The following is a 21,213-nucleotide window of genomic DNA, read 5'->3' on the forward strand; positions in this document are numbered from 1 at the left end:
CTCTGGGAGGCCAAGGTGGGTGGATCACCTGTGGTGGGGAGTTTGAGGTCAGCCTGACTAACGTGAAACCCCATCTCTACTAGATTAAAAAAAAAAATTAGCTGAGCATGGTGGCGCATGCCTGTAATCCCAGCTACTTGGGAAGCTGAGGCAGGAGAATTGCTTGAACTGGGGAGATGGAGGTTGCAATGAGCCAAGATTGTGCCATTGAACTCCAGCCTGGGCAATAAGAGCGAAACACCATCTCAAAAAAAAAAAAAGTGTGTTGTCTTATTCTGGTCATCTGCATTGATGATCACAACTGCAGAATCATCTGCCTTGATGATCACAACACTAGAATAAGACAACATACTTTTATGTGATCAGAATCTCTTCTAACACACATTTAGAATTCTTTTAAATATAATAAGTCATATGCTTCTCTTTAGTCTCATGTGATCCCATCTTTAATTCAAATGAATGAGCAGGGGTATTTTAAAAGGCAAACTAAAATGTTATAGAAAAAAAATTGGTTCTCCTTGATTTTTATGTTAGCTTATCTTTTCCTATCTTAGTATTATAAAAAAAAGGTTACAAGCAACATACTGTACAAGGGTCACCAATCTTGCTCCATAGGTTATAATACCCCCAGAGCCCCGGGAATGAAATGTCTGGAGGTTTACTGGGCTTTCGGTGCTTCTCTTTGAATAGTGGTTTTTTTTTTAGCTACAAAAGGCTTTAGGAGCTCCTCTGGAAACAAGCCCCGAAGACAGAATCTTTAAAAATAAAGGTTCTCTTCTACCCTAAGGCTAGCCTTTCTGTGGATAGGCACTGTGGGTACATTGTAAAGAAAATTGGGGTTTTATTTCTAAGTCCCGATGCAGGTGAAATGAAGAAACTGAACTTGGATGAAGGTTGAGGTGCTGGTGACAGTATTTTGTCATTAAAGCAGTGATAATGGCTTAGAAAGCCTGGCTGTAAATTCACACTGCTATTCAGCATATGTCACTTTGAAAGAGTCAGAAAATTATGTGTAAAACCAGCCCTGGATATTCAAATACGTTTTTATACAAGGCAGATCATTACTTGCGATTAATTACAGAGAAGTATGGTCTGCGTCCCTGTGGGTATGAACCAACACTGGCTCTTCTCTTTAGTGGCTGGCTGGGGGCAGCAGACAAGAAAGATAACCTTTACCACGCGGAAGTAAATTTACTGTCCTTTCCTAGATTGAACTAATTCTTGAATTAGTGATGGCATTCAGGACATAATTGGTGTGGAGACAGGTTACGGGTGCCTGAGGAAAATGTCAGGGGAAGCAGAACATGGAGGGCTTTGAATGCCATGCTCTCGAATTTCAGGTTTGTTTGAGCTGTCACTGGATGTGTATAAGCAGGTGAACGGCATGAGCATCTGTGAATCGTGCATGGTAACATTTGTATTTTAGGGGAATCATTTTGAAAACAGTATGAACATTTGCCTACTCTGAAGAAGTCAAAGTAGTGAGTATTTCATGTTTATTCCTTCTAGGTCTTCTGTTTTGTGTTTTACCTGCTTAACTCCTTCAATAGCTATTACCCTAGGAGGAGGAAAATTAAATCACTTACTCAAGGTCATGCAAAGAGGAGGTGACCCCTCATTTTATTCCTACAGTATTATGATGTGTCTTGCCAAAGTCTGGGGGACCAGTAAGGAGGATGCTTTAGTAATCAAAATAAAAATTCATGAAGTCTTGACAAATATAGAATTAAATATAGATAGTTAAAAGATTGAATTAACTGGACTTAGTACATGACTTAACGTAGTGAAGAAGAGTTTAGAATTATTCTTTGGTTTGTGAATGGGGGAAATGGGTAGATATTGCTGTTAGCATAGAAGATAAGAATTGTGAATCCTGAACAAATGTTTTGTTTTATGTGTGGTGAGGGATTGGGATTCCTATGGGACCTATAGGGGAGATATATAGTAGAATGTTGATAAAGTGGACCTGGAGACCAGGAGAATGTTTGGGGCTGGAGAGAGAGATTTGTACTTCATAAATATGTAGACGGTGGCTGGAAGAAAACATCGTGCATGCAATTGTCCAAGAAGTGAGTGGAGAGAGATGAAACATGAGGAACAAGAATATTTAAGGCAGAGATTGTTTCCTGTGTGTAGAAATCCCACTTAGGTAGCATGGAAAATATCACTTCCTGTAGTCTGTTTCCAGGGATGCTGCTGAGCATCCAGGGAATTCTCATGTTAGTGGATAACACTTGGGAAACATTCATTTATGGGATGAACAGTTGGAATCTGAGAGAAGGGTTACTAAAATGGTAGAAAAAGTAACAGAGTCTGGGCGCAGTGGCTCACACCTCTAATCCCAGAACTTTGGAAGGCCGAGGCGGGCGGATCACCTGAGGTCAGGAATTTGAGACCAGCCTGGCCAACATGGCGAAACCACATCTTTACTAAAAATACAAAAATTAGCCAGGTGTGGTTACAGATGCCTGTAATCCTAGCTACTCAGGAGGCTGAAACAGGAGAATTGCTTGAACCTGGGAGGTGGAGGTTGCAGTGAGCTGAGATCGCACCACTGCACTCCAACCTGGGTGATAGAGCAAGACTCCGTCTTAAAAAAAAAAAAAAAAAAAAGAAAAAGTAACAGGGAATTGTCAGTCTCAGAAGTCAAGGGAGGAGAAGCTCTAAAGAAGTAAGGCATTATCATCAATGTTGAAAATTTCAGAGAGCTTATAACTTGGACTGAGGGGTAGCTTATTCCTGCTGGCTGTTGCGTTGCCACCTGCATTGAGGCACAGCCCTATTTCCTTCCGGTGCTACCTGCTTTCCTCAATCCTTTAATGCAGTAAATACTCAAGGGCTTTCTTTCACTGGGAAATGCTGCCTTCGTTCTCTATTTCTGGACACTGACTTCCAAATGAGAAAACAACTGACTTTTAGCAACAATCAAATTGAATGTTGTCCCACACCAAAAAGACCCAAAAACAACAAACAAAAGGAGGACTCACCACTTACATCACCACCGTCACATTTCAACCCTGAAATAAAGGAGCATTTTCTCCAGAAGCAGGGTGCGGCAGGCATATTGGAAATGGCATACGTTTGTTCAGACAACCTTGTACTCTCATATCAAATGTGCTACTCAAATCCAAGAGGTTACTTTATCCTTAAAAAATATTTGCTTTGTCTTCAAGAGTGAGGGTGCTGTGTTTTACTGCATGAAATCATTCGCCAATCCACCTCCTTCCCATCTCCCAACATACCGTAGCCTTGTGGAAGTCACCCATGGGGATCGGAACTGCGGAAGTGGTCAGTAAGCAAACAGTAAATGCTATTCATAAATCTCTAAGTCAAGCTTGAAGCAAACTCACATAGAACACCAGAAAATGAATTTTATTTTAAATCGAAACAGGGATCAGGAGATATAGCTTGGGATTTGGAGATGATTAAATGTAGGATTCAGTTAAGAGTTTTCACCTCTCCAGAAAATATAAGGCAAACAGTCCCATGACTGACCTATAGATCTTTGCTGTATTTGACATAATAAAATGACAGAGCTGATTGTGTGTTACTTTAACAGGCCTTAGTACGACTTGACTGAAATGTTGAATTCAGAACACAGGCAAGTCAATTTTCGGTTCAGTAGCTATGATCGTTTATTTTGAATTTAAAATTATTTTTGCATAAAATTGTTTGGTGGTTCTAATAAGTATTTCCTTTGAAACACCAGAATTGACAAGAACCTTGGGGTTTAGAATGCTTTTAATATGCTCCTATAACTTTTCCTAATGGAATATGAATGTTGATTAAAAAACAGCATATCCCAACACATCTAGATATATTTTGAAATTGTATTTCTACCATTTATTTTATAATATGTGTAATCACCTTGATGCAGAAAATTGATGGCGGCCAAACAATTTATTGTGGGCAATCTGTTAAAAATATCTTGAAGGGTAAAATTAGAAAACAAAAGGAAACCTGATCTATGCTTATGTGAGCACAGAGAATTCTTGGTGCACATCGAGGAATGCTTAGTGCTAGCCTCTCTGTCTTGATCGTTACTTCCTCATGTCTCCTCCTCCAGCTTCCTCTAAAGCTTCATTAGGGCAAGACTTTATAAATTTATCCTCCCATCCTTCTTGTCTCGTACACCATTTTTATGGTTAAAGCCTCTATCCTCCTACACTTTCAGGGACTGTATGTCTTTTCTTAAATATGTATTTTTTTGAATAAGAAATAGTATGTATCACTGAAATAACCCACATATAAAATTAGATATCTTTATGTTCCAATTAACAAGTGTTACATATCAGTATTATGCTTCTCATGTGCTAAGTAGAAAAAAATCAAAACATATAGATCTCTAAGAGCAGAGACAGCATAAATAGCTGAGCTCTGGCTTGCAAAATAGTGCAGTGACAGCTGGTTTGGATTCATAAATGAGATGTTTGAAAAGGGCATGAATAGGGCAAAAGAAAAAAATACTTTGCTTAGCAACACACCTGTTTTTCCTCTTGATATTGATTCTTGTGAGATGGACTTCTTCAATTAGAACTCCTTTTGCCTTTTTTTGTCCCCACCATTGAGCTTTCCAACACGAAACTAAACACCAACATCAAAGGAATGTTTGGTATAAAGCAAACAATTGAGAACACCTCTGCTAAATGTGTAATTCTTATCTTGAGTAGACAAAGTAACAAAAAACACACATAGTGTTTAGAGTGATATAGTTCATTTATTTGTTCTTAAAATTAAATAGATTAAAAAATATAAAATAATTATGAAGCATAGTTACATATGCTTTCATGAAAGAAAATTTATACCTAATTTGTGTATGAAATTCGTAGCAGTTTCCTTTCCACATGCATCATTAGTATTATGAGTTAGGTGAAAAAATTAACATACCAGCTTTGGAAGTCTTTTTTTGAGGGTTGAGAACTAAATAGTTTGGTGTCAAAAGGTTTTAACCCCATTAAATCTCAAATTCTTGGAAGTGAAGGTCACTTCCTTTGGTGTCTACTCAAGTTTGTTTGTTTTTAGATTTATCCTTTTTTTTTTTTTTAACATCTGAGGTAGGTAGCTACTGCTTCTCTGAATCTCAGAAAAATTGGCTGGCTAGACAAAATTTAGCTGGCAAACCTTATCCTAGGTAGGATGAAGTGGATTTAGTAGTCAGAGAAAAAGATTTTGAGGCAACGGCCAGGAAGACAAGATCACAGTGACTTAAAATGTCAAAGTGGTGTGCATCCTTGAAGTGGTGCGCTCAAGGAACATTAAAAACTCACAGTATCTCTGGAAAGGAAGCTTTATTATTTATACTCCATTCTCCACTTGACAAGGAGATCCTTTATTTATCTGTAGGAGAAAAACTTCTGACAGTGTTATTCATAATTAGCTTGCTTATTTTCATATGCTTGAAAGTAAAAAATTACACATTACTGAAGGCAGAAGGAAATGAAGGATGTTTTGTTATGTGTTTTTAGCAGGAATCTACACATGGCATGACAATGGTAGTGGGAGGTATATTCTGTTCAAAAGCTAATGTCTATCCTAGGCTTTTGGTGAGATCATATTAAACCTCAAGGATTGTTTTTCTGTTCATTTTTCTCCTCGATTATTATGTGATCACTTATAACACCTTAAAAATTAAATTTCCAGGATGCACACAATGAGATTTTTAAAGCCATGCTTTCCAATCTTTGGGGATCCGTATGTTTTCACAGTTACTGTTTTTGTGCCTTATATAGAGAATTTATTTAACACGGCACAAGGCAATGTATCAGACACCCTTTTTATCAGGTGCACACAGAGGTCCTGTTACTTACCCTGAAGGGGCTTTTGGGTTAGTGGGAGAAACAGAGAAGTAAATAAGCAATTACGATTTTGTATGGTAAGTGATACAGTTGTGGAAAACATGGAGGATAGTGCTAATGTACGAAAGACAGTGCAGAGGCCAGATGTAGTCTTCAGCACAGGATTCCTAGGGAATAAGATTATTTGCCTGAAAGACGAATCCAGATATTCAGGCAAAGAACGAAAAGATAGTCCAAGTAACAAGAATAGTGCGTAAAAGGGTTAGAAGTAAGAACTCCGGGGAGCTGTAATTAGGTTCACTGTAGAGGAACAGAAGGAGCTAGGGAGGAAGGGAGGGAGATGGGATGGAAGCATAAGCAGAGGCCAGACCCAGACAAGCCCTGAAGGGGCTTCTGAGAGTGGTAGGGCTCCACTTTTAAGTGGAGTGAGTAAATGACTTAGAGGTGGAAAGGTCTTAGATAAAGAAATCAAAGACATTTCAAATGCCAATGTTTTAACTGAACTCCCTGTCCTATCCCCAAACCTACTATCACAGTCTTCCACTTCTTGCTTGATGGCCATTCCACCCGTTCATTTGCCTGGTGTCATTTTTGACTCTTTCTCCCACAGCCTACATCCTCGTCAGGAGGTCTTGGCTCAGCCTTCAAAAATCAATTCAGAATGCAGTGTCCCCGGTCCTTCGCTTCACCATCTCTCGCCTGGATATTGCAAAGGGTTCCAATACCTTTCTGTCCCCATCACTTCCCCTCCAACAACTAACTCTCTGAACTTGTTTTGCTCAACCCATCTCCATCTTTATTCCTTTTTTGTCTGATTATTCTATCAGTTCCTGAGAGAGATTTGTTAAAAACTAGCGCTATAATTAGGGATCCACCTAGTTCTGTCTTTAGTTCTGTTTTGCCTTGTAAATTTTGAGGACATGCTATTAGGCACACATATACCTAGAATTGAAATATTTTCCCAGTATATAACCATTATGAAATGTCTCTTTTTGTTTCTAGTAGGGCTTTCCACTTCAGTGTACCTTCTCTGTTATAATTATAGCTACACTAGCTTCCTTTGGCTAGTGTTTGCATGGTGTACCAGTTTTCCAGTCAGGAAGATAAAAATTACATTAGATATTTTAAGCAGTAGATTTAATTAAAAAAAATTGGTTACCCAGGTTTGGAGAGGTGAAGGTAATGAAAAAGGATTACTGAAGTAACTGAGAGATAATAACCATAGAAAACAGCAAATCTCCTTAGCCTGAGAGAAAAAAAGAAAAATGTTGTGGTAAAAGGAAGAGCCCTGTGGAATTGGTGCTAAGACCTTTAAAAAGAAGGTGCCATTCAACACGGAGATGTGGCCTGTGGAGCTGGTCTCAGACCTAGGAGGAGCTGTCTCTACCCAATGCCTATTTGAACCACTGAGGGGCCATGATGAGGCTGGCTCTGGGAGAGGCAATGGAAAGCAATGGGTTTGGCCTGCCACAGCTGGGGCCACCTAACAGTAACGACTGTTAACAGAAACAAGAATATAGTAAGTGAGTCCCTTTTTCCTTTTTCTGGGCTTCCAAATTATCTCTAGTGACCCTTATTGGAAAAACTAACAGGATTTCCACAGGAAGCCTGGAAATGTGTGTACGGTGTCCTAGGCCTGGCCTCCTAGCCCTGGCATCACAGAGCAGAATATAGCAAGGAGCTTTCAGAACTGAGGGATGAGAGTTAAATAACCAGCAGATATGACATGTGTTTTTCTCCCTTTACCTTTTTTTTTTTTTTGATCAAACATGCATTTTAGTATGTTTACTTTTCTTCTATTTCTTGGTGGGAGTGTAAATTAGTTCAACCATTGTGGAAGACAGTGTGGCAATTTCTCAAGGATCTAGAACCAGAAATATCATTTGACCCAGCAATCCCATTACTTGGTATATACCCAAAGGATTATAAATTGTTCTACTATAAAGACACATGCACATGTATGTTTATTGCAGCACTATTTACAATAGCAAAGACTTGGAACCAACCCAAATGCCCATCAATGACAGACTGGCATATATACACCATGGAATACTATGAAGCCATAAAAAAGGATGGGTTCATGTCCTTTGCAGGTACATGGATGAAGCTGGAAACCATCATTCTCAGTAAACTAACACGAGAACAGAAAACCAAACGCCACATGTTTTCATTCATAAGTGGGAGTTGAGCAATGAGAATGCATGGACACAGGGAGGAGAACATCTCCCTTTACTTTCAACTTATATTCTTATATTTTACTTTTAATATTTTCTTGTATTCTATATTCTAAAAGTATATCTATATTCTATATTCGTATATTTATATTCTATATTATTCTATTGCATAATTATATATTTTTATATTATTAAAGTATCTATTTTAAGCAGTATATAGTTGCATTTAAAAAAATTGTCTGACAATTATTTAAGTTAGAGAATTTATATTTAATCTGCATGATATATAATTACTATTACATTAATTACTAACACATTTGAATTAAGACTTACCATCTTGTTATTTGCTTTTTCTTTATTCTGTTTAGTTTCTTTATCTCTCTTTTATGACTTATTTTGAATTAACTATTTTTAAAACATTGTTACATTTTTCTCCTTCAATCGGCTTGGAAGATTCACATCATTTAACTATTATTTTTATGGCTATTCTATTATTTATAACATGAGTATTTTACATATGGAAGTCTATTACATGTAAAATTAGACTTTCCCTCTTCCCATAGGTTGAGCATCGAGCAGCCCCCATCTTGTCACTGGTTCTAAATTCCATTTTTTGTCCCCTAGTCCTCTTGTATCTACTGAGAGCTCTGTCCAGCTCTTGGACTGCCCAGCTCTTAGCCTCCCAGAAATCTCTTCCTAAGTAAGACATAGGCCCCCTAAGAGAAAAGTAGTCTCCTATGCCAAGTTAACTTTCTAACTGCCTTCTACTCCCAAATATGTCTCTATAATTTTCCAAGCCTTTTTGACTCTCCAGTATCTTCTGATGACTTTTTAAAAATTCTGCTCCTCTAGTTCTCAGCTGGAGGATTGCTCTGAATTAGTCGATTACAACAGAATGTAGAACCTTTTTAGAGTCTGTTCTCTCTAGAGAATAATACAAGTCAGATAATATCATTCCTCTGCTAAAAATCTTTCAATGGATCCTAAATTCATTCAGGGGACAAGCCAAAATTCTTTTTTTTTCTTTTTTTTATTATACTTTAAGATTTAGGGTACATGTGCACAATGTGCAGGTTAGTTCCATATGTATACATGTGCCATGTTGGTGTGCTGCACCCATTAACTCGTCATTTAACATTAGGTATATCTCCTAATGCTATCCCTCCCCCCACCCCCCACCCCACAACAGGCCCCGGTGTGTGATGTTCCGCTTCCTGTGTCCAAGTGTTCTCATTGTTCAATTCCCACCTGTGAGTGAGAACATGCAGTGTTTGGTTTTTTGTCCTTGTGATAGTTTGCTGAGAATGATGGTTTCCAGCTTCATCCATGTCCCTACAAAGGACACGAACTCATCATTTTTTATGGGTACAAGCCAAAATTCTACTGGAGGTTTCACTCACCATTTCCTCTCTGACATCACCTCCTCCTCGTCTCAGCACTCTTCTCAGCTGCGCTGATTTTCCTGTTGTTTCTGAAACTGAACTGACATGTCCTCACTCATATTCTTTGTGTTTGCCCTTCCTTTTGTCTAGGATAGGATTTTTTTCTCCACTTATCTTTTTGGCTTGTCTCCTCCTCTTCCTCAAATAGCTCCTCAAATATTGTTTTCTCAGTGAGGTTTTATCTCATGATTCCAGTTAAAATTGAACTCTGTAGACACTACCCAACCTTTTTCATTTACCTTTCTCCTTAGACATTATTACCTTCTAATATATTCTACAACTCATTTATTATTATTACTTTTGATCTGTTTTCTTTCATTCTATGTTCCAAAATGACAGAGAATTTAAAACAATTCAACACATATCCCCAGAATGTAGAATAGTGTCTGGTACATAGTAGGTGCTCAATAAATATTGTTTGAATAAAGAAATGAGTAATGTAGTTACCAGTGGAACAAGAGTTCTAAATTTATATTTGACAGGTATTAAGTAAACAGAATTAGCTGTTCTATTGGTTAAATGGCAATGATAACGTTGGAGGAATCCAGGATGATAATCACATTTCTGTCCCAGGGACACTTTCTATTCCTCTGAATGGACACACTCATTTACTAAAAGACATTTGCTACCTTATTTCTTCAATGACTCCATTTCGGGTTGATGTCTCGTATCAGCACCCTGAAGGCCATAATTACATTAATGATGCTCTCCTAGTCAGTGATGTCAAAGTCCAAAACATATCTTGAGGGCTATGTTCCCTGTATCTACTGAATTCAGGTAGAATTTCCTAAGTGCCAATTAATTGAAAGAAATAAGTGCCACTAATGTTGAAAGGACAGAGGGATTCCAGCGGCTCGAATGTCTGATAAAGGCTGTAGAAAAAGAAAGTAATCTTTCATATGCTCTCTAACATTTGGATACGATTTGACTATTTGAAAAGATTAGGCTTTCAGCTCAGACAGGGCGTGAGAAACAGCGTAACTGTGAAGGTAGAGATGGGATAATGGAATGGATTTTGGACGAATGTAGAACAGTCGGAATGGGCATGCAGGATGAGCATGTATATAGAAGCAAATATCTTTAAATTGCTTTTGAGAAAGATGAGTATCTTTCACTTTAAAATGACATAATTTACAATTATTCAGAATGTTTATTTAAAAGAGGAATGGAGATGAAGCTGGAGAATATATGATGGAGAAACACAGGTTAATTCAGCCCATTTTAATAACCAGGCATTTTGGAAAAATATATGTTATTTGATAAAATGTTATTTATTTAATAGATTCAGCCAGCATCGTACTCTTCACATTGGATTAGTGTGTCATTTTTTTAAAAGCAGCAAATGTGTTTTCTATTAGGATAAGGGGTCCACTTTTAGTTTTCTGGAGGCTTATTTCCTCTCTACACCCCTTACTACTGGAAGCTGTTCTTTAAGATCAGAAACCCAGCAGGGAATTCTCATCTTTGAGAAATGTGGATGTGCAAGTCCTAGATCAGAAAAACTGTCCAGTTTATTAAAACAACAAACAGTGGAGGGTGAAAAACACAAAGTAGACTATATATAGATGAAAGTAAATTTAAAATTAAAAATCTGATGTGAACTATTAAACATTTTTGGAGCATTAACAGGTATCATTTTATCATTTTGGCTTGCTGTGGAATCGTTTGTTAAACAGGTCAATAACATACATTTAACTTGCTCTGGCCAGCTCCTCCCTTTTGGATGTCTGGAGTTTTGGTCACACCTTCTCCTCAGCTCTCTCAGGCAACTTGATGTAGTAGAAGGAATCCTAGGACTAACTATGCCACTAAATGGCAAAAATTTTGGGCAAGTCAGTTAACCTCTTTGAATCTCAGTTTCCTCATATGAAACATCTGAGTATTGAAGAAAATACTCAGGTCGAGCACAGTGGCTCATGCCTGTAATCCCAGCACTTCGGGAGGCTGAGGCAGGTGGATCACTTGAGGTCAGGAGTTCGAGACCAGCTTGACCAACATGGTGAGACCCCCTTTCTACTAATAATACAAAATTTGCCAGGTATGGTGGCAGACACCTGTAGTCCCAGCTATTTGGGAAGCTGAGGCAGGAGAATTACTTGAACCAGGGAGGTGGAGGTTGCAGTGAGCGTAGATCACACCATTGAACTGCAGCCTGGGCAACAAGAGGGAAACTCCATCTCAAAAATAAATAAATACTCGCTATATCACTTTCCAATCTAACACTCCATTCTTTGATAGGAGCCTTTGTCTAGGACCTGCACCTTGTCTGGGTCTTTGGTCGGCTGCATCAGAGGATGACTAGAACATGACCCAAGATTAACTCACCACTAGCACCATATTTGGAAAAGAGTTTACTTGCTAAAGCAAACAATTAAAATGGATGTATCCATGTTCACTACAGAGGAAACAACTAAGCTAGAATCTTGATCTTATAAAAGACCAACGCAAGCCCTCTGAAACTGAGTGTTATCCCCAAGGAAATATGTATTATCAAAATGAGTTTTTTTCTATAGTATATATTTCCAGGACATAGGAAAAGATGAAGAGCTTAGCAGGTGCCCATTTTAGAAGACAGAGGCCAGAGACGTGTCTGTCTTGTGGAAACTTGTACCTGCATTTAGCTCTTGCAGCAACCATGGGATCTGTAAATGTAGATCCTTTACCTTTAAGCTGTTGCAGATTTCACTGCTGTGTTATTTATGAGGTGTCAAAGACAGACTCAGCAGGACTGAAGGTCTTAATAAATTCATCATTTTATTGAGCACCTCAGACTATAGTTGCTAGTTACATAGCAACGTTCAGTAATTCACTTTTAGATAATTGGTTTGTATGAGGATCTATATTGTTTATCAATATAGAATGAGTAATTTACATTTATGGGTTTTGTTTGCATGCAGGAAGAAGCTTGGTGAAGTCTAAAGATCATGGGCTTTTGAGACAGGAAGACTTGGGTTGAAATTCCATTTCTATACTTTGCTAAATGTATACTCTGGAAATAGTTACATAACCACCCTAAGACTTAGTTTCCTATTTTAAAAATTTGTATAACGAAATCTAAATCATAGTTGTTCTGTAAACAAACAATATAAAGTAATTCAAGTTCATAGCATAGTTCCTGACACATAGTAGATCCTAAAAAATAATTGTTAAATGAATGAAAATGAGTTTCCTTCTGCTTTTGTTCATTCCTCAACCTCTTTAGTTCCTGAAAGTTGTGGAAAATAAAATATGGCAGCAATAGCAGGTATCCATTTACCTGTTCTCTTCCATTCCCTCTTTTCTCAAACTCAATCTATTTTTCCTTCGAGAATTGTGTATTAGAGCTAGACTGCAGCACTATGGCCAAATTTCATTCCAATTTAATTCAATACACACATTTCTGTTTACGCTGTGCTAGAAACCACATGAATGATCAAAACAAAATCCCTTCCCTCAAGTAACTCCCACTGGAGCAGAGTAAGATACAACAGAGGTGCTATGTCCTTGTATAGAGGCCTTTTGTTCAGCAGTGTGCATGTACACTGCTGCATGTGTTTGCAGGATTAAACAGTCACACCAATGCAAATCTAAGAGTCTAAGATTGAGAATGAACAGGAAAAAAATTTTAATCCCAATTGTCTTGATCTAAAATCAAAGGCAAAGTAGACGTGAGAAAATTTAGTCAATAATGTTGAACTACCAAGAAATTAAAATGTGAGGGATTTTGTTTTTAATAGGTCATGTATTTTGCAAAGACTTATCTATTTTAAGACACTTCTCAAGTTTGAAGTACTTTTTTTGTTATTCTTTATCTACCAAAAAAGAATCAGGTTAAGGAGTAGAACTTTATGCCATTAATACTGATGTGAATTGCTGTTATATTAAAGGAAAGTGGCAGACATCCTTGGATCAGAAAAGATGAATCACACATTATTGAGTGTGAAAGTGGGGAAAGAAAATGGAAAAAAATGATAAAGGAAATAAAATAGCTAAAACTGAAGTTACAAAAGAGTGGAAAATCTTTTTTCAGTAGAAGAAATATTAGGCTATATCTTTAAAAATAATAACGAGGGTTATTAATTTTAATATAAAGACTTTACAATTAATTACCTAAATGATTGCCTCTTTTTTTTTCTAGTCTTTCTCCTTGATAGCATCACCACTGCCTTCCTTAAATATATCCCACATCCACACAAAGAGGCTTCCCAGGCTGTCACAGCACAGATACAGTGGTCCATCGAATTGGGGCAAACACGGACCAAAACTCTAATGGTCAGAATTTAGGAAAGCAAATTGTCATCTGGTTTGGATACTCTGGGGACCACCAATTGTCTGTTTGAGAAACTGGCTTGGTTGGGCTTATACTGAGTAGACAGCCCTGAAGAGTAAAACCAAGCTAGCAAGCAAACAAAAAACAGAAACAGACTTTGAATTGAGACAGGCCTGGTTTAAAATTCTGGCTCTGCTCTTTTGTAGATTTGTGATCCTTGGCAAGTAATTGCTCATCTTTGAGGCTGTTTCATTTGCTGTCTGTGTCAAAATGTGATGGTTAAATTGGATGGGGGAGAAGGCAACTGGAAACTATAAGGTGCTCCAGCTATGAGGAGTCTCTATTTTTCCCCCTAAGACGGGCACTGATGAGGTGCTTAATAAATATTGAATATTACTAAATATTAAGTATATATTAGTAAAATTGAATATTTAAGTCTTGTAATGGATATGCGGATATACTTAACAAATATACAACAACAGCAACAATGGCATCAATACAAAAGCTTGATGCATGAAATAGATCACAACAGCTGGCTCCTGTTTGTCCCCGTCCGTAAAAATAATGCGGTGGTTCTAGATGGCCTTCAAGATGTTTTTTAGCTTTTAAATTTCTACAGTTTAATAGATTCTGATTCTCTTTATAAGAAAGTGTAGCTTTGTGTGTACTTTCATGTAGACAAATACCCAGTTTCAATAGAGCACTTTATCTGGCTGTACATCCAAGGGGGACTCCAAATCCTTCATAAAAGCTGATTTTCTGTGTGTTTTTTTTTTTCCTTAAAAAAAGAAAAATCAACAAAAACCCTCCTTCCCTTATTCTTCTGTGAAAGCAAGGAATCAGAAAAAGTTGAGAAAAAATGAACAGGTTGCGAACTCTGAGGACATTCAAACAGACAAAAAGAAGAATGAGTGATAATTACAATAATGGATGGATCTTAAGGAGAAACTGTTAGTGAAATCACATTTGAAGGCAGAAAGAAAATGCCTGGATGTGAATGAACGACTAGAAATAAGAGGGCAATAGATTACAGCCTGGTAGAGGAGAGGAAGAAATGGTCAAAGGAAGGCAGGAAAACATCTGAGTTGAGTTTTCTGACAAAAAGAAAAAATAAAATAAAAGAATGAAGGGCAGATAGAGCAGGTACATATTTTTCTTAATTGGCTTGCAAGTGTTGAATTAGGTTCTATCTGTTATTAACATGGTTTACCTATGAGATTTAGCCACTGATGACCTGTTCTCTTCATGAAGCCATTACCAGTAAATTGGCTCACTTCTGACTTACCTCAAAACAGCTAATAAGAAACAGAAGCCATGAATATAGGCATCATGGGAGGAAACGTATAATTAGTAGAACTAAGAGGTGACAGTGAATATATATATATATTTTTTTGTGGGGGCTAAATTAAAGCACTGTGGAACAATGATGGCTTTTAGGAAAGAAAACGCTAATTTGTTTGGCTTGGAATTTTAGAAGACAAACTCTTTCGGGGAACAGACAAGTAGCTTTCTCAGGATAGCAATGACACATTAAAATTTTATACCACTTGGGAAAAGGTCCAAATACCATGAGTATGGTTGCCTAAAAGACAAACTTAAATTCAAAGCATATGTTAAATTATAAAATTAAAATCACATTTTTTACCCACTTAGTTTTCTGTTTTTTACTGAGGAACTTTCCTTATAAGATGTATATTTACTAATAATATGGTACCCCTTTAAGTTTGGTGGAAAAAATTTGTTAAATTATCTGCACCCCCTGGGTTACAGATGTATCTCTTGTCCTTAGCATGATAAGACTTTTCTATTGCCTTCCAGGTTTCTCTCCCCAGAATTCACTCCAGTTTTTTTATAATCCAGTCACCAGGTTCTTCTTAATGTGCAACGCCCAGGACAGAATTTATCATTCTTGGTGGGAGCCTGGAGTGATAATATAGAAGGTGTACTTTAAGAAGATTAATTTGGCAGCTGTGTGTAGATGGATTAGTGTCTGCACATTTTAACAACACTGTTAAAGCCTGTGTAAGGTCAAGTTTTCATTCCTGGAGTTTGACTTCTTATTTGGGGGGCCTTATTTGGGCCTTGCTCCTTTTTACGCTTAAAAAAATAACTCTGTACTTAACTTCAGGCCATCTTTATGCCGTAATTGTTGCTACAGTCCTTGGACAACTTGTGAGCTCCTCTCGAGGAGGGTATTACAGAGCTTCCTACCAGTGCCTGGTTGGCAGCAGCTGTTCTAACACTGATTATAGAAATCACTCGATATTCTAGACAGTCAATGGCCTAAGCATGGGAGAGTAAGTCAGAGGGAAGAGAAGCAAATACATATAGGATGTATGTCAGAGAAAGGAAGAGAGGATCAGAGAAAGAAAAGAACATCAACTAAGGACCAGTTATTAACTCTTGTTCATCCACTAATCCAAATGTTTCTATTACTATGTGATATTTTTGCCTGAAAATGATGGTGTCATCTATAAAAATTTTCATATCTTCTGTCTTTAAAAATTTTACTTTAAAATTAGCATCTTCCTGTAGACTACATATTTTTGGAGAAATAATGTGATAGGTCATTTTTTTCCCCTTGGCACACTGATAGTGTACTCTCTGAATGTGGAAAGGAGTAGACAGGCCAGTATTCATACCCGATAGTCTTTTCTCTACCCAAGTTCTTCATGCTACCCCAAGGTTAACTATTGTTCCATTATTGCTGTCCAACTACATAATAGGGTACAAATACTTCAAACTCATATATATGTATGTGTGTGTGTGTGTGTGTGTGTGTGTGTATGTATGTATATGTATATATATATATTCAATGGCTTTTGGGGTACAAGTGGTTTGGTTACATGGATGAATTATATGTTGGTGAATTCTGAAATTTTAGTGCACTTGTCACCTGAGTAGAGTACATTGTACCCAAATATGTAGCTTTTTAATTCCTCAACTCTCTCCCAACCTCCTCCTTTCTGAACCTCAAAAGTCCGTTACACCACTCTGTATGCCCTTACATAACCACAGCTTAGGTCTCACTTATAAGTGAGAACATATGGTATTTGGTTTTCTGTTCTTGAGTTACTTCACTTAAAATAATGACCTCCAGCTCCATCTAAGTTGCTGCAAATAATTTCATTCTGTTTAATGGCTGAGTAGTATTCCATGGTGTGTATATATGTGTGTGTGTGTGTGTATATATATATATATATATATATATATATATGTATATATATATATATATATATATGTATATATATATACATACCACATGTTCTTTATCCGTTCATTGGTTGAGGGGCACTTAAGTTTATTTCATATCTTTGTGATTGTGAATTGTGTGCTGTGACAAACATATGCTTGTAGATGTCTTTTTGATACAGTGACTTACTTTTCTTTAGGTAATGACTTCTTTTCTTTTGGGTAGATACTGGTAGTGGGATTGTTGGGTCAAATGATATTTCTACTTTTAATTCTTTAAGAAATTTCTATACTTTTATCCACAGAGGTTATACTAATTTACATTCCTACCAGCAGTGTATAAGTGTTCCCTTTTCACCACAACCATGCCAACATCTGTTGTTTTTTTTGACTTTTTAGTAATGGCCATTTTGGCTGGGGTAGGGTGGTATCTCATTGTGGTTTTAATTTGCATTTCCCTGATGATCAGTGAAATTGAATATTTTTTTCATATTTTTGTTGTCCATTTATATATCTTATTTTGAGAAATGTCTACTCATGTCATTTGCCCACTTTTGATGGGATTATTTGTTTTTTTCTTGCTGATTTGTTTGAGCTCCTTGTAGATTCTGGATATTAGTCTTTTGTTGGATGTGGAGTTTGCAAATACTTTCTCCCAGACTAAAAAATTAATATTTTTAGTTTAGTTATGTCCTATTTATTAATTTTTGCTTTTGTTACCTCTGCTTTTGGGGTCCTAATCATAAATTCTTTGCCTACGCCAATGTCGAGAAGAGTTTTTCTAGTTTTTCTTCCAGAACTTTAACAGTTACAGGTCTTAGATTTAAGTCATTGATCCACCTTCAGTTGATTTTTGTATATGGTGAGAAACAGAGATCGAATTTCATTCTTCTACATGTGGCTATCCAGTTTTCCAAGCACCATTTATTAAATAGGGTGTCCTTTCACAAGGTTATGTTTTTGTATGCTTTATCAAAGATCAGTTAGTAGTAAATATTTGGGTTTGTTTCTGGGTTCTCTAGACTGTTCCATTTTTCTGTGTATCTGTGTTTATACTAGTACCATACTGTTTTGTTAACTGTAGCCTCATAGTATAATTTGAAGTCAGATAATCAAACTAACCTAACCTTAAAACTAAAAAAAATCCACTTAGTGATCACTATGTTTAAGGGATTTTCAGATGCTGCTGTAAGTCTTAAGAAAAGAAAAACAAGGAAAAAGAAAGTGAAGAAATTGACTAGGCTAATGACAGAGAAAAGGAAAAGAATGAAGGACATGTTTCCTTCTCCCAGGTGCCTAAAAAGCACCTGGAATATAGTGCTTTTCAATAATGGGTTTTTAATGTATATTCATCAAATTAATGAAAAAACAAATGCATTAGAAATTAACTCTGAGAAGTAGGAGTTAAGAAAATCTCCATGAAATATTCCAAGTGAAACCAAACTCCTATAACCTCTCATCACTGGTAAAATAAGTCAGAAAGTAAAAAGGTGCAAAAATGATAGATATAAAAAGTTTAAAAAGTCACTTTTCTCTTCAAAACCACCTATTTGATTTCTACTTTTTTGATAGATTCGTTTTTTACAATTTTCTGGAGATAAAATTCATAAACAATTGACCCATTTAAAGTGTAGAATTCAGTGGGTTTTAGTATGGTCACAGAGTTGTGCAACCATCACTACAATCAATTTTGGAGCAATTTCATCACACTTAAATAAAATTCCCTACCCATTAGCAGTCACTTCTTATTTTCTCACCCCCACACTCCCAGCCCCAAGCAACCACTAATCTACTTTCAGTCTCTATGTATTTAGCTGTTCTGGGAAGTTCATGTAAATAGCATCGTATACTATGTGGTCTTTTGTGACTGGGTCCTTTCCCTTAGCAAAGTATTTTTAAGATTTATCCATGTTAAAGCATATATCAGTAGTTTGTCTTCTTTTATTGCTAAGTAATAGGTATTTCAGTTACTGAATAATATATATTCTAGTGTATGCATATGCCACATTTTGTTTATTTGTTCTTCAGTTAATGTACATTTGGGTTTTTTCCACTTCTTTGCTATTATGAATGGTGCTTCAGTAAACACTGCCTTACAAGTTTTTGTGAAAACATATGTTTACAGTTCTTATGGATAGGTACTTGGGAGTAAAATTGCTGAGACATACGATAATTTTGTGTTTAACTTTGTGAGGAACTGTCAGACTGTTTTTCACAGTGGCTGCATTGTTCTACATTCCCAACTGTGATGTATGAAGGTTCTAATTTCTCCACATCCACGTCAACACTTGTTATTATCTGACTTTTTGATTATAGCCATTCCTTTTTTTCTTTTTCTTTTCTTTTCTTTTTTTGAGACAGAGTCTTGCTCTGTTCCCTAGGCTGGAGTACAGTGGTGTGATCTTGGCTCACTGCAACCTCCGCCTCCTGGGTTCAAGCGATTCTTCTGCCTCAGCCTCCTGAGTAGCTGGGACTATAGGCACATGCCACCATGCCCAGCTCATTTTTGTACTTTTAGTAGAGATGGGGTTTTGCCATGTTGGTCAGGGTGGTCTCAAACTCCTGACCTCAGGTGATGCACCTGCCTTGGCCTCCCAAAGTGCTGGGATTACAGGTGTGAATGTATATGAATGATAGGTCATTATGATTTTGGTTTGCACTTCCCTGATGACTAATAATGTTGGGTATCTTTTCATATGCTTATTAGTCATTTGTATATGTTTAAAGAAATGTCTATTGAGATATTTTGTCCATTTTTTAGATTGGATTATTTGTCTGTTTTTGGGTCGTAAGAGTACTTTACATATTTTAGCTATGAGTCCCTTATCAGATACATGATTTTCAAATATTTTTTCCCATCCTGTGAATTGTCTTTTCAATTTCTTGATGGTGACTTTGAAGCAAAAAAGTCGTTAATTTTGATGATGGATTTCTATTTTGCTCAGGTAAAAGCTTGTCTTTATAATGGTTCTAAGGGGCCCACCCAGTCTTTTCTCCCTGACCTCACTGACTCTTCCACCCCTGCTCACTCTGCTCCAGGTACAGTGACTTCCTTGTTGATCAGCCTGCCCCAGGCTCCTGCTTTTCCTACAAACAGCCTCATTGCTTTCCCTCTTACTTCTTTTAGATCTTTGCTCAGATGTCACCACCTCAGTGAGGCTTTTCTTGAACACCTTATTTAATGTTCCATCCCTTCCCTCACTCTGGTACACACTCTTCCCTTGGCTGCTTTATTTTCCTCTAGGGCACTTAACACCATGTAGTTATTTATTTAATTTTTATAGACACTGGCTTTAAAAAATAATTTAGGCAATTTTATGTATTCATCTATTTGTTGATTTAGTTCTTCATTTATTGTTCACTGAAGTGTGATTTAAATCCAATGCAATTTACCCATTTTGGGGTATATAGTTGATGAATTTTGAAAAACTGTACATATTTGTGTAGCTACCACCACAATAAAGATATAGAAAGTTTTTAATACCCAAAGCATTCCCTTTGCAGTCAATACCCTCTGCATTCCCAGCACATGGTAACCACTGATCAGCTTTCAGTCACTGTAGTTTTGCCTTTTCTAGAATTTTATATAAATAGAATAAAACATTTGTGTGTGTGTGTGTGTGTGTGTGTGTGTGTGTGTGTGTGTGTGTGGCTTCTTTTACTCAGCGTAATGCTTTTGAGATTTCCCATGTTTTTGAGTGTATTAGCAGTTCTTTTCCTTGCTGTGTAGTTTTCCATTCTCTGGTTAATCTATAAGTTGTTTGTCTATTTACCTGTTGGTAATGTTTGTGCTGTTTCCAGTTTGGGCCATGGTGAATAAAGCTGCTTGAAAATTTGTGTACCAATCTTTGAAATCCTTCATTTCTCTTGGGTAAATATCAAGGCATGGGACTGCTGAGTGACATGGCAAGTGGTATGCTGATGTCACAAGAAACTACCGAAATGCATTCTATAACTGTATCACTTTGCATATGTTCCAGCTGTTCTGCGTCTTTGCCAACATTAGTATTACTGGTCTTCTAATGTTAATTACTCTTGCAGGTGTGTAATGCTAGCTCATGGTGGTTTTCACTTGTATTTTCCTAGTGACTAATGAAATTAAACATTTGTATGAGCTTATGTGCAATATATTTATGTTCTTTGGTGAAGTGTATTTTAAACATTTTGTCCATTTTTTAAATTAGTTTTATTTTCTAATTGTATTTTGATAGTTATTTTTCATTCTGGATACAAGTACTTTATTAATAAGTTGTTTGCAAATATTTTCTTCTTGTTCACGATGTGCCTTTTTAGCAATGTATGGCAATGTTCCTTGGTGTGGCTTTCTATATGTTTCTTCTGCTGGATGTTTAAGTTTCTAG

This window comes from Pongo pygmaeus, chromosome 3, assembly GCF_028885625.2.
Source record: "Pongo pygmaeus isolate AG05252 chromosome 3, NHGRI_mPonPyg2-v2.0_pri, whole genome shotgun sequence".
NCBI lineage: Eukaryota > Metazoa > Chordata > Mammalia > Primates > Hominidae > Pongo > Pongo pygmaeus.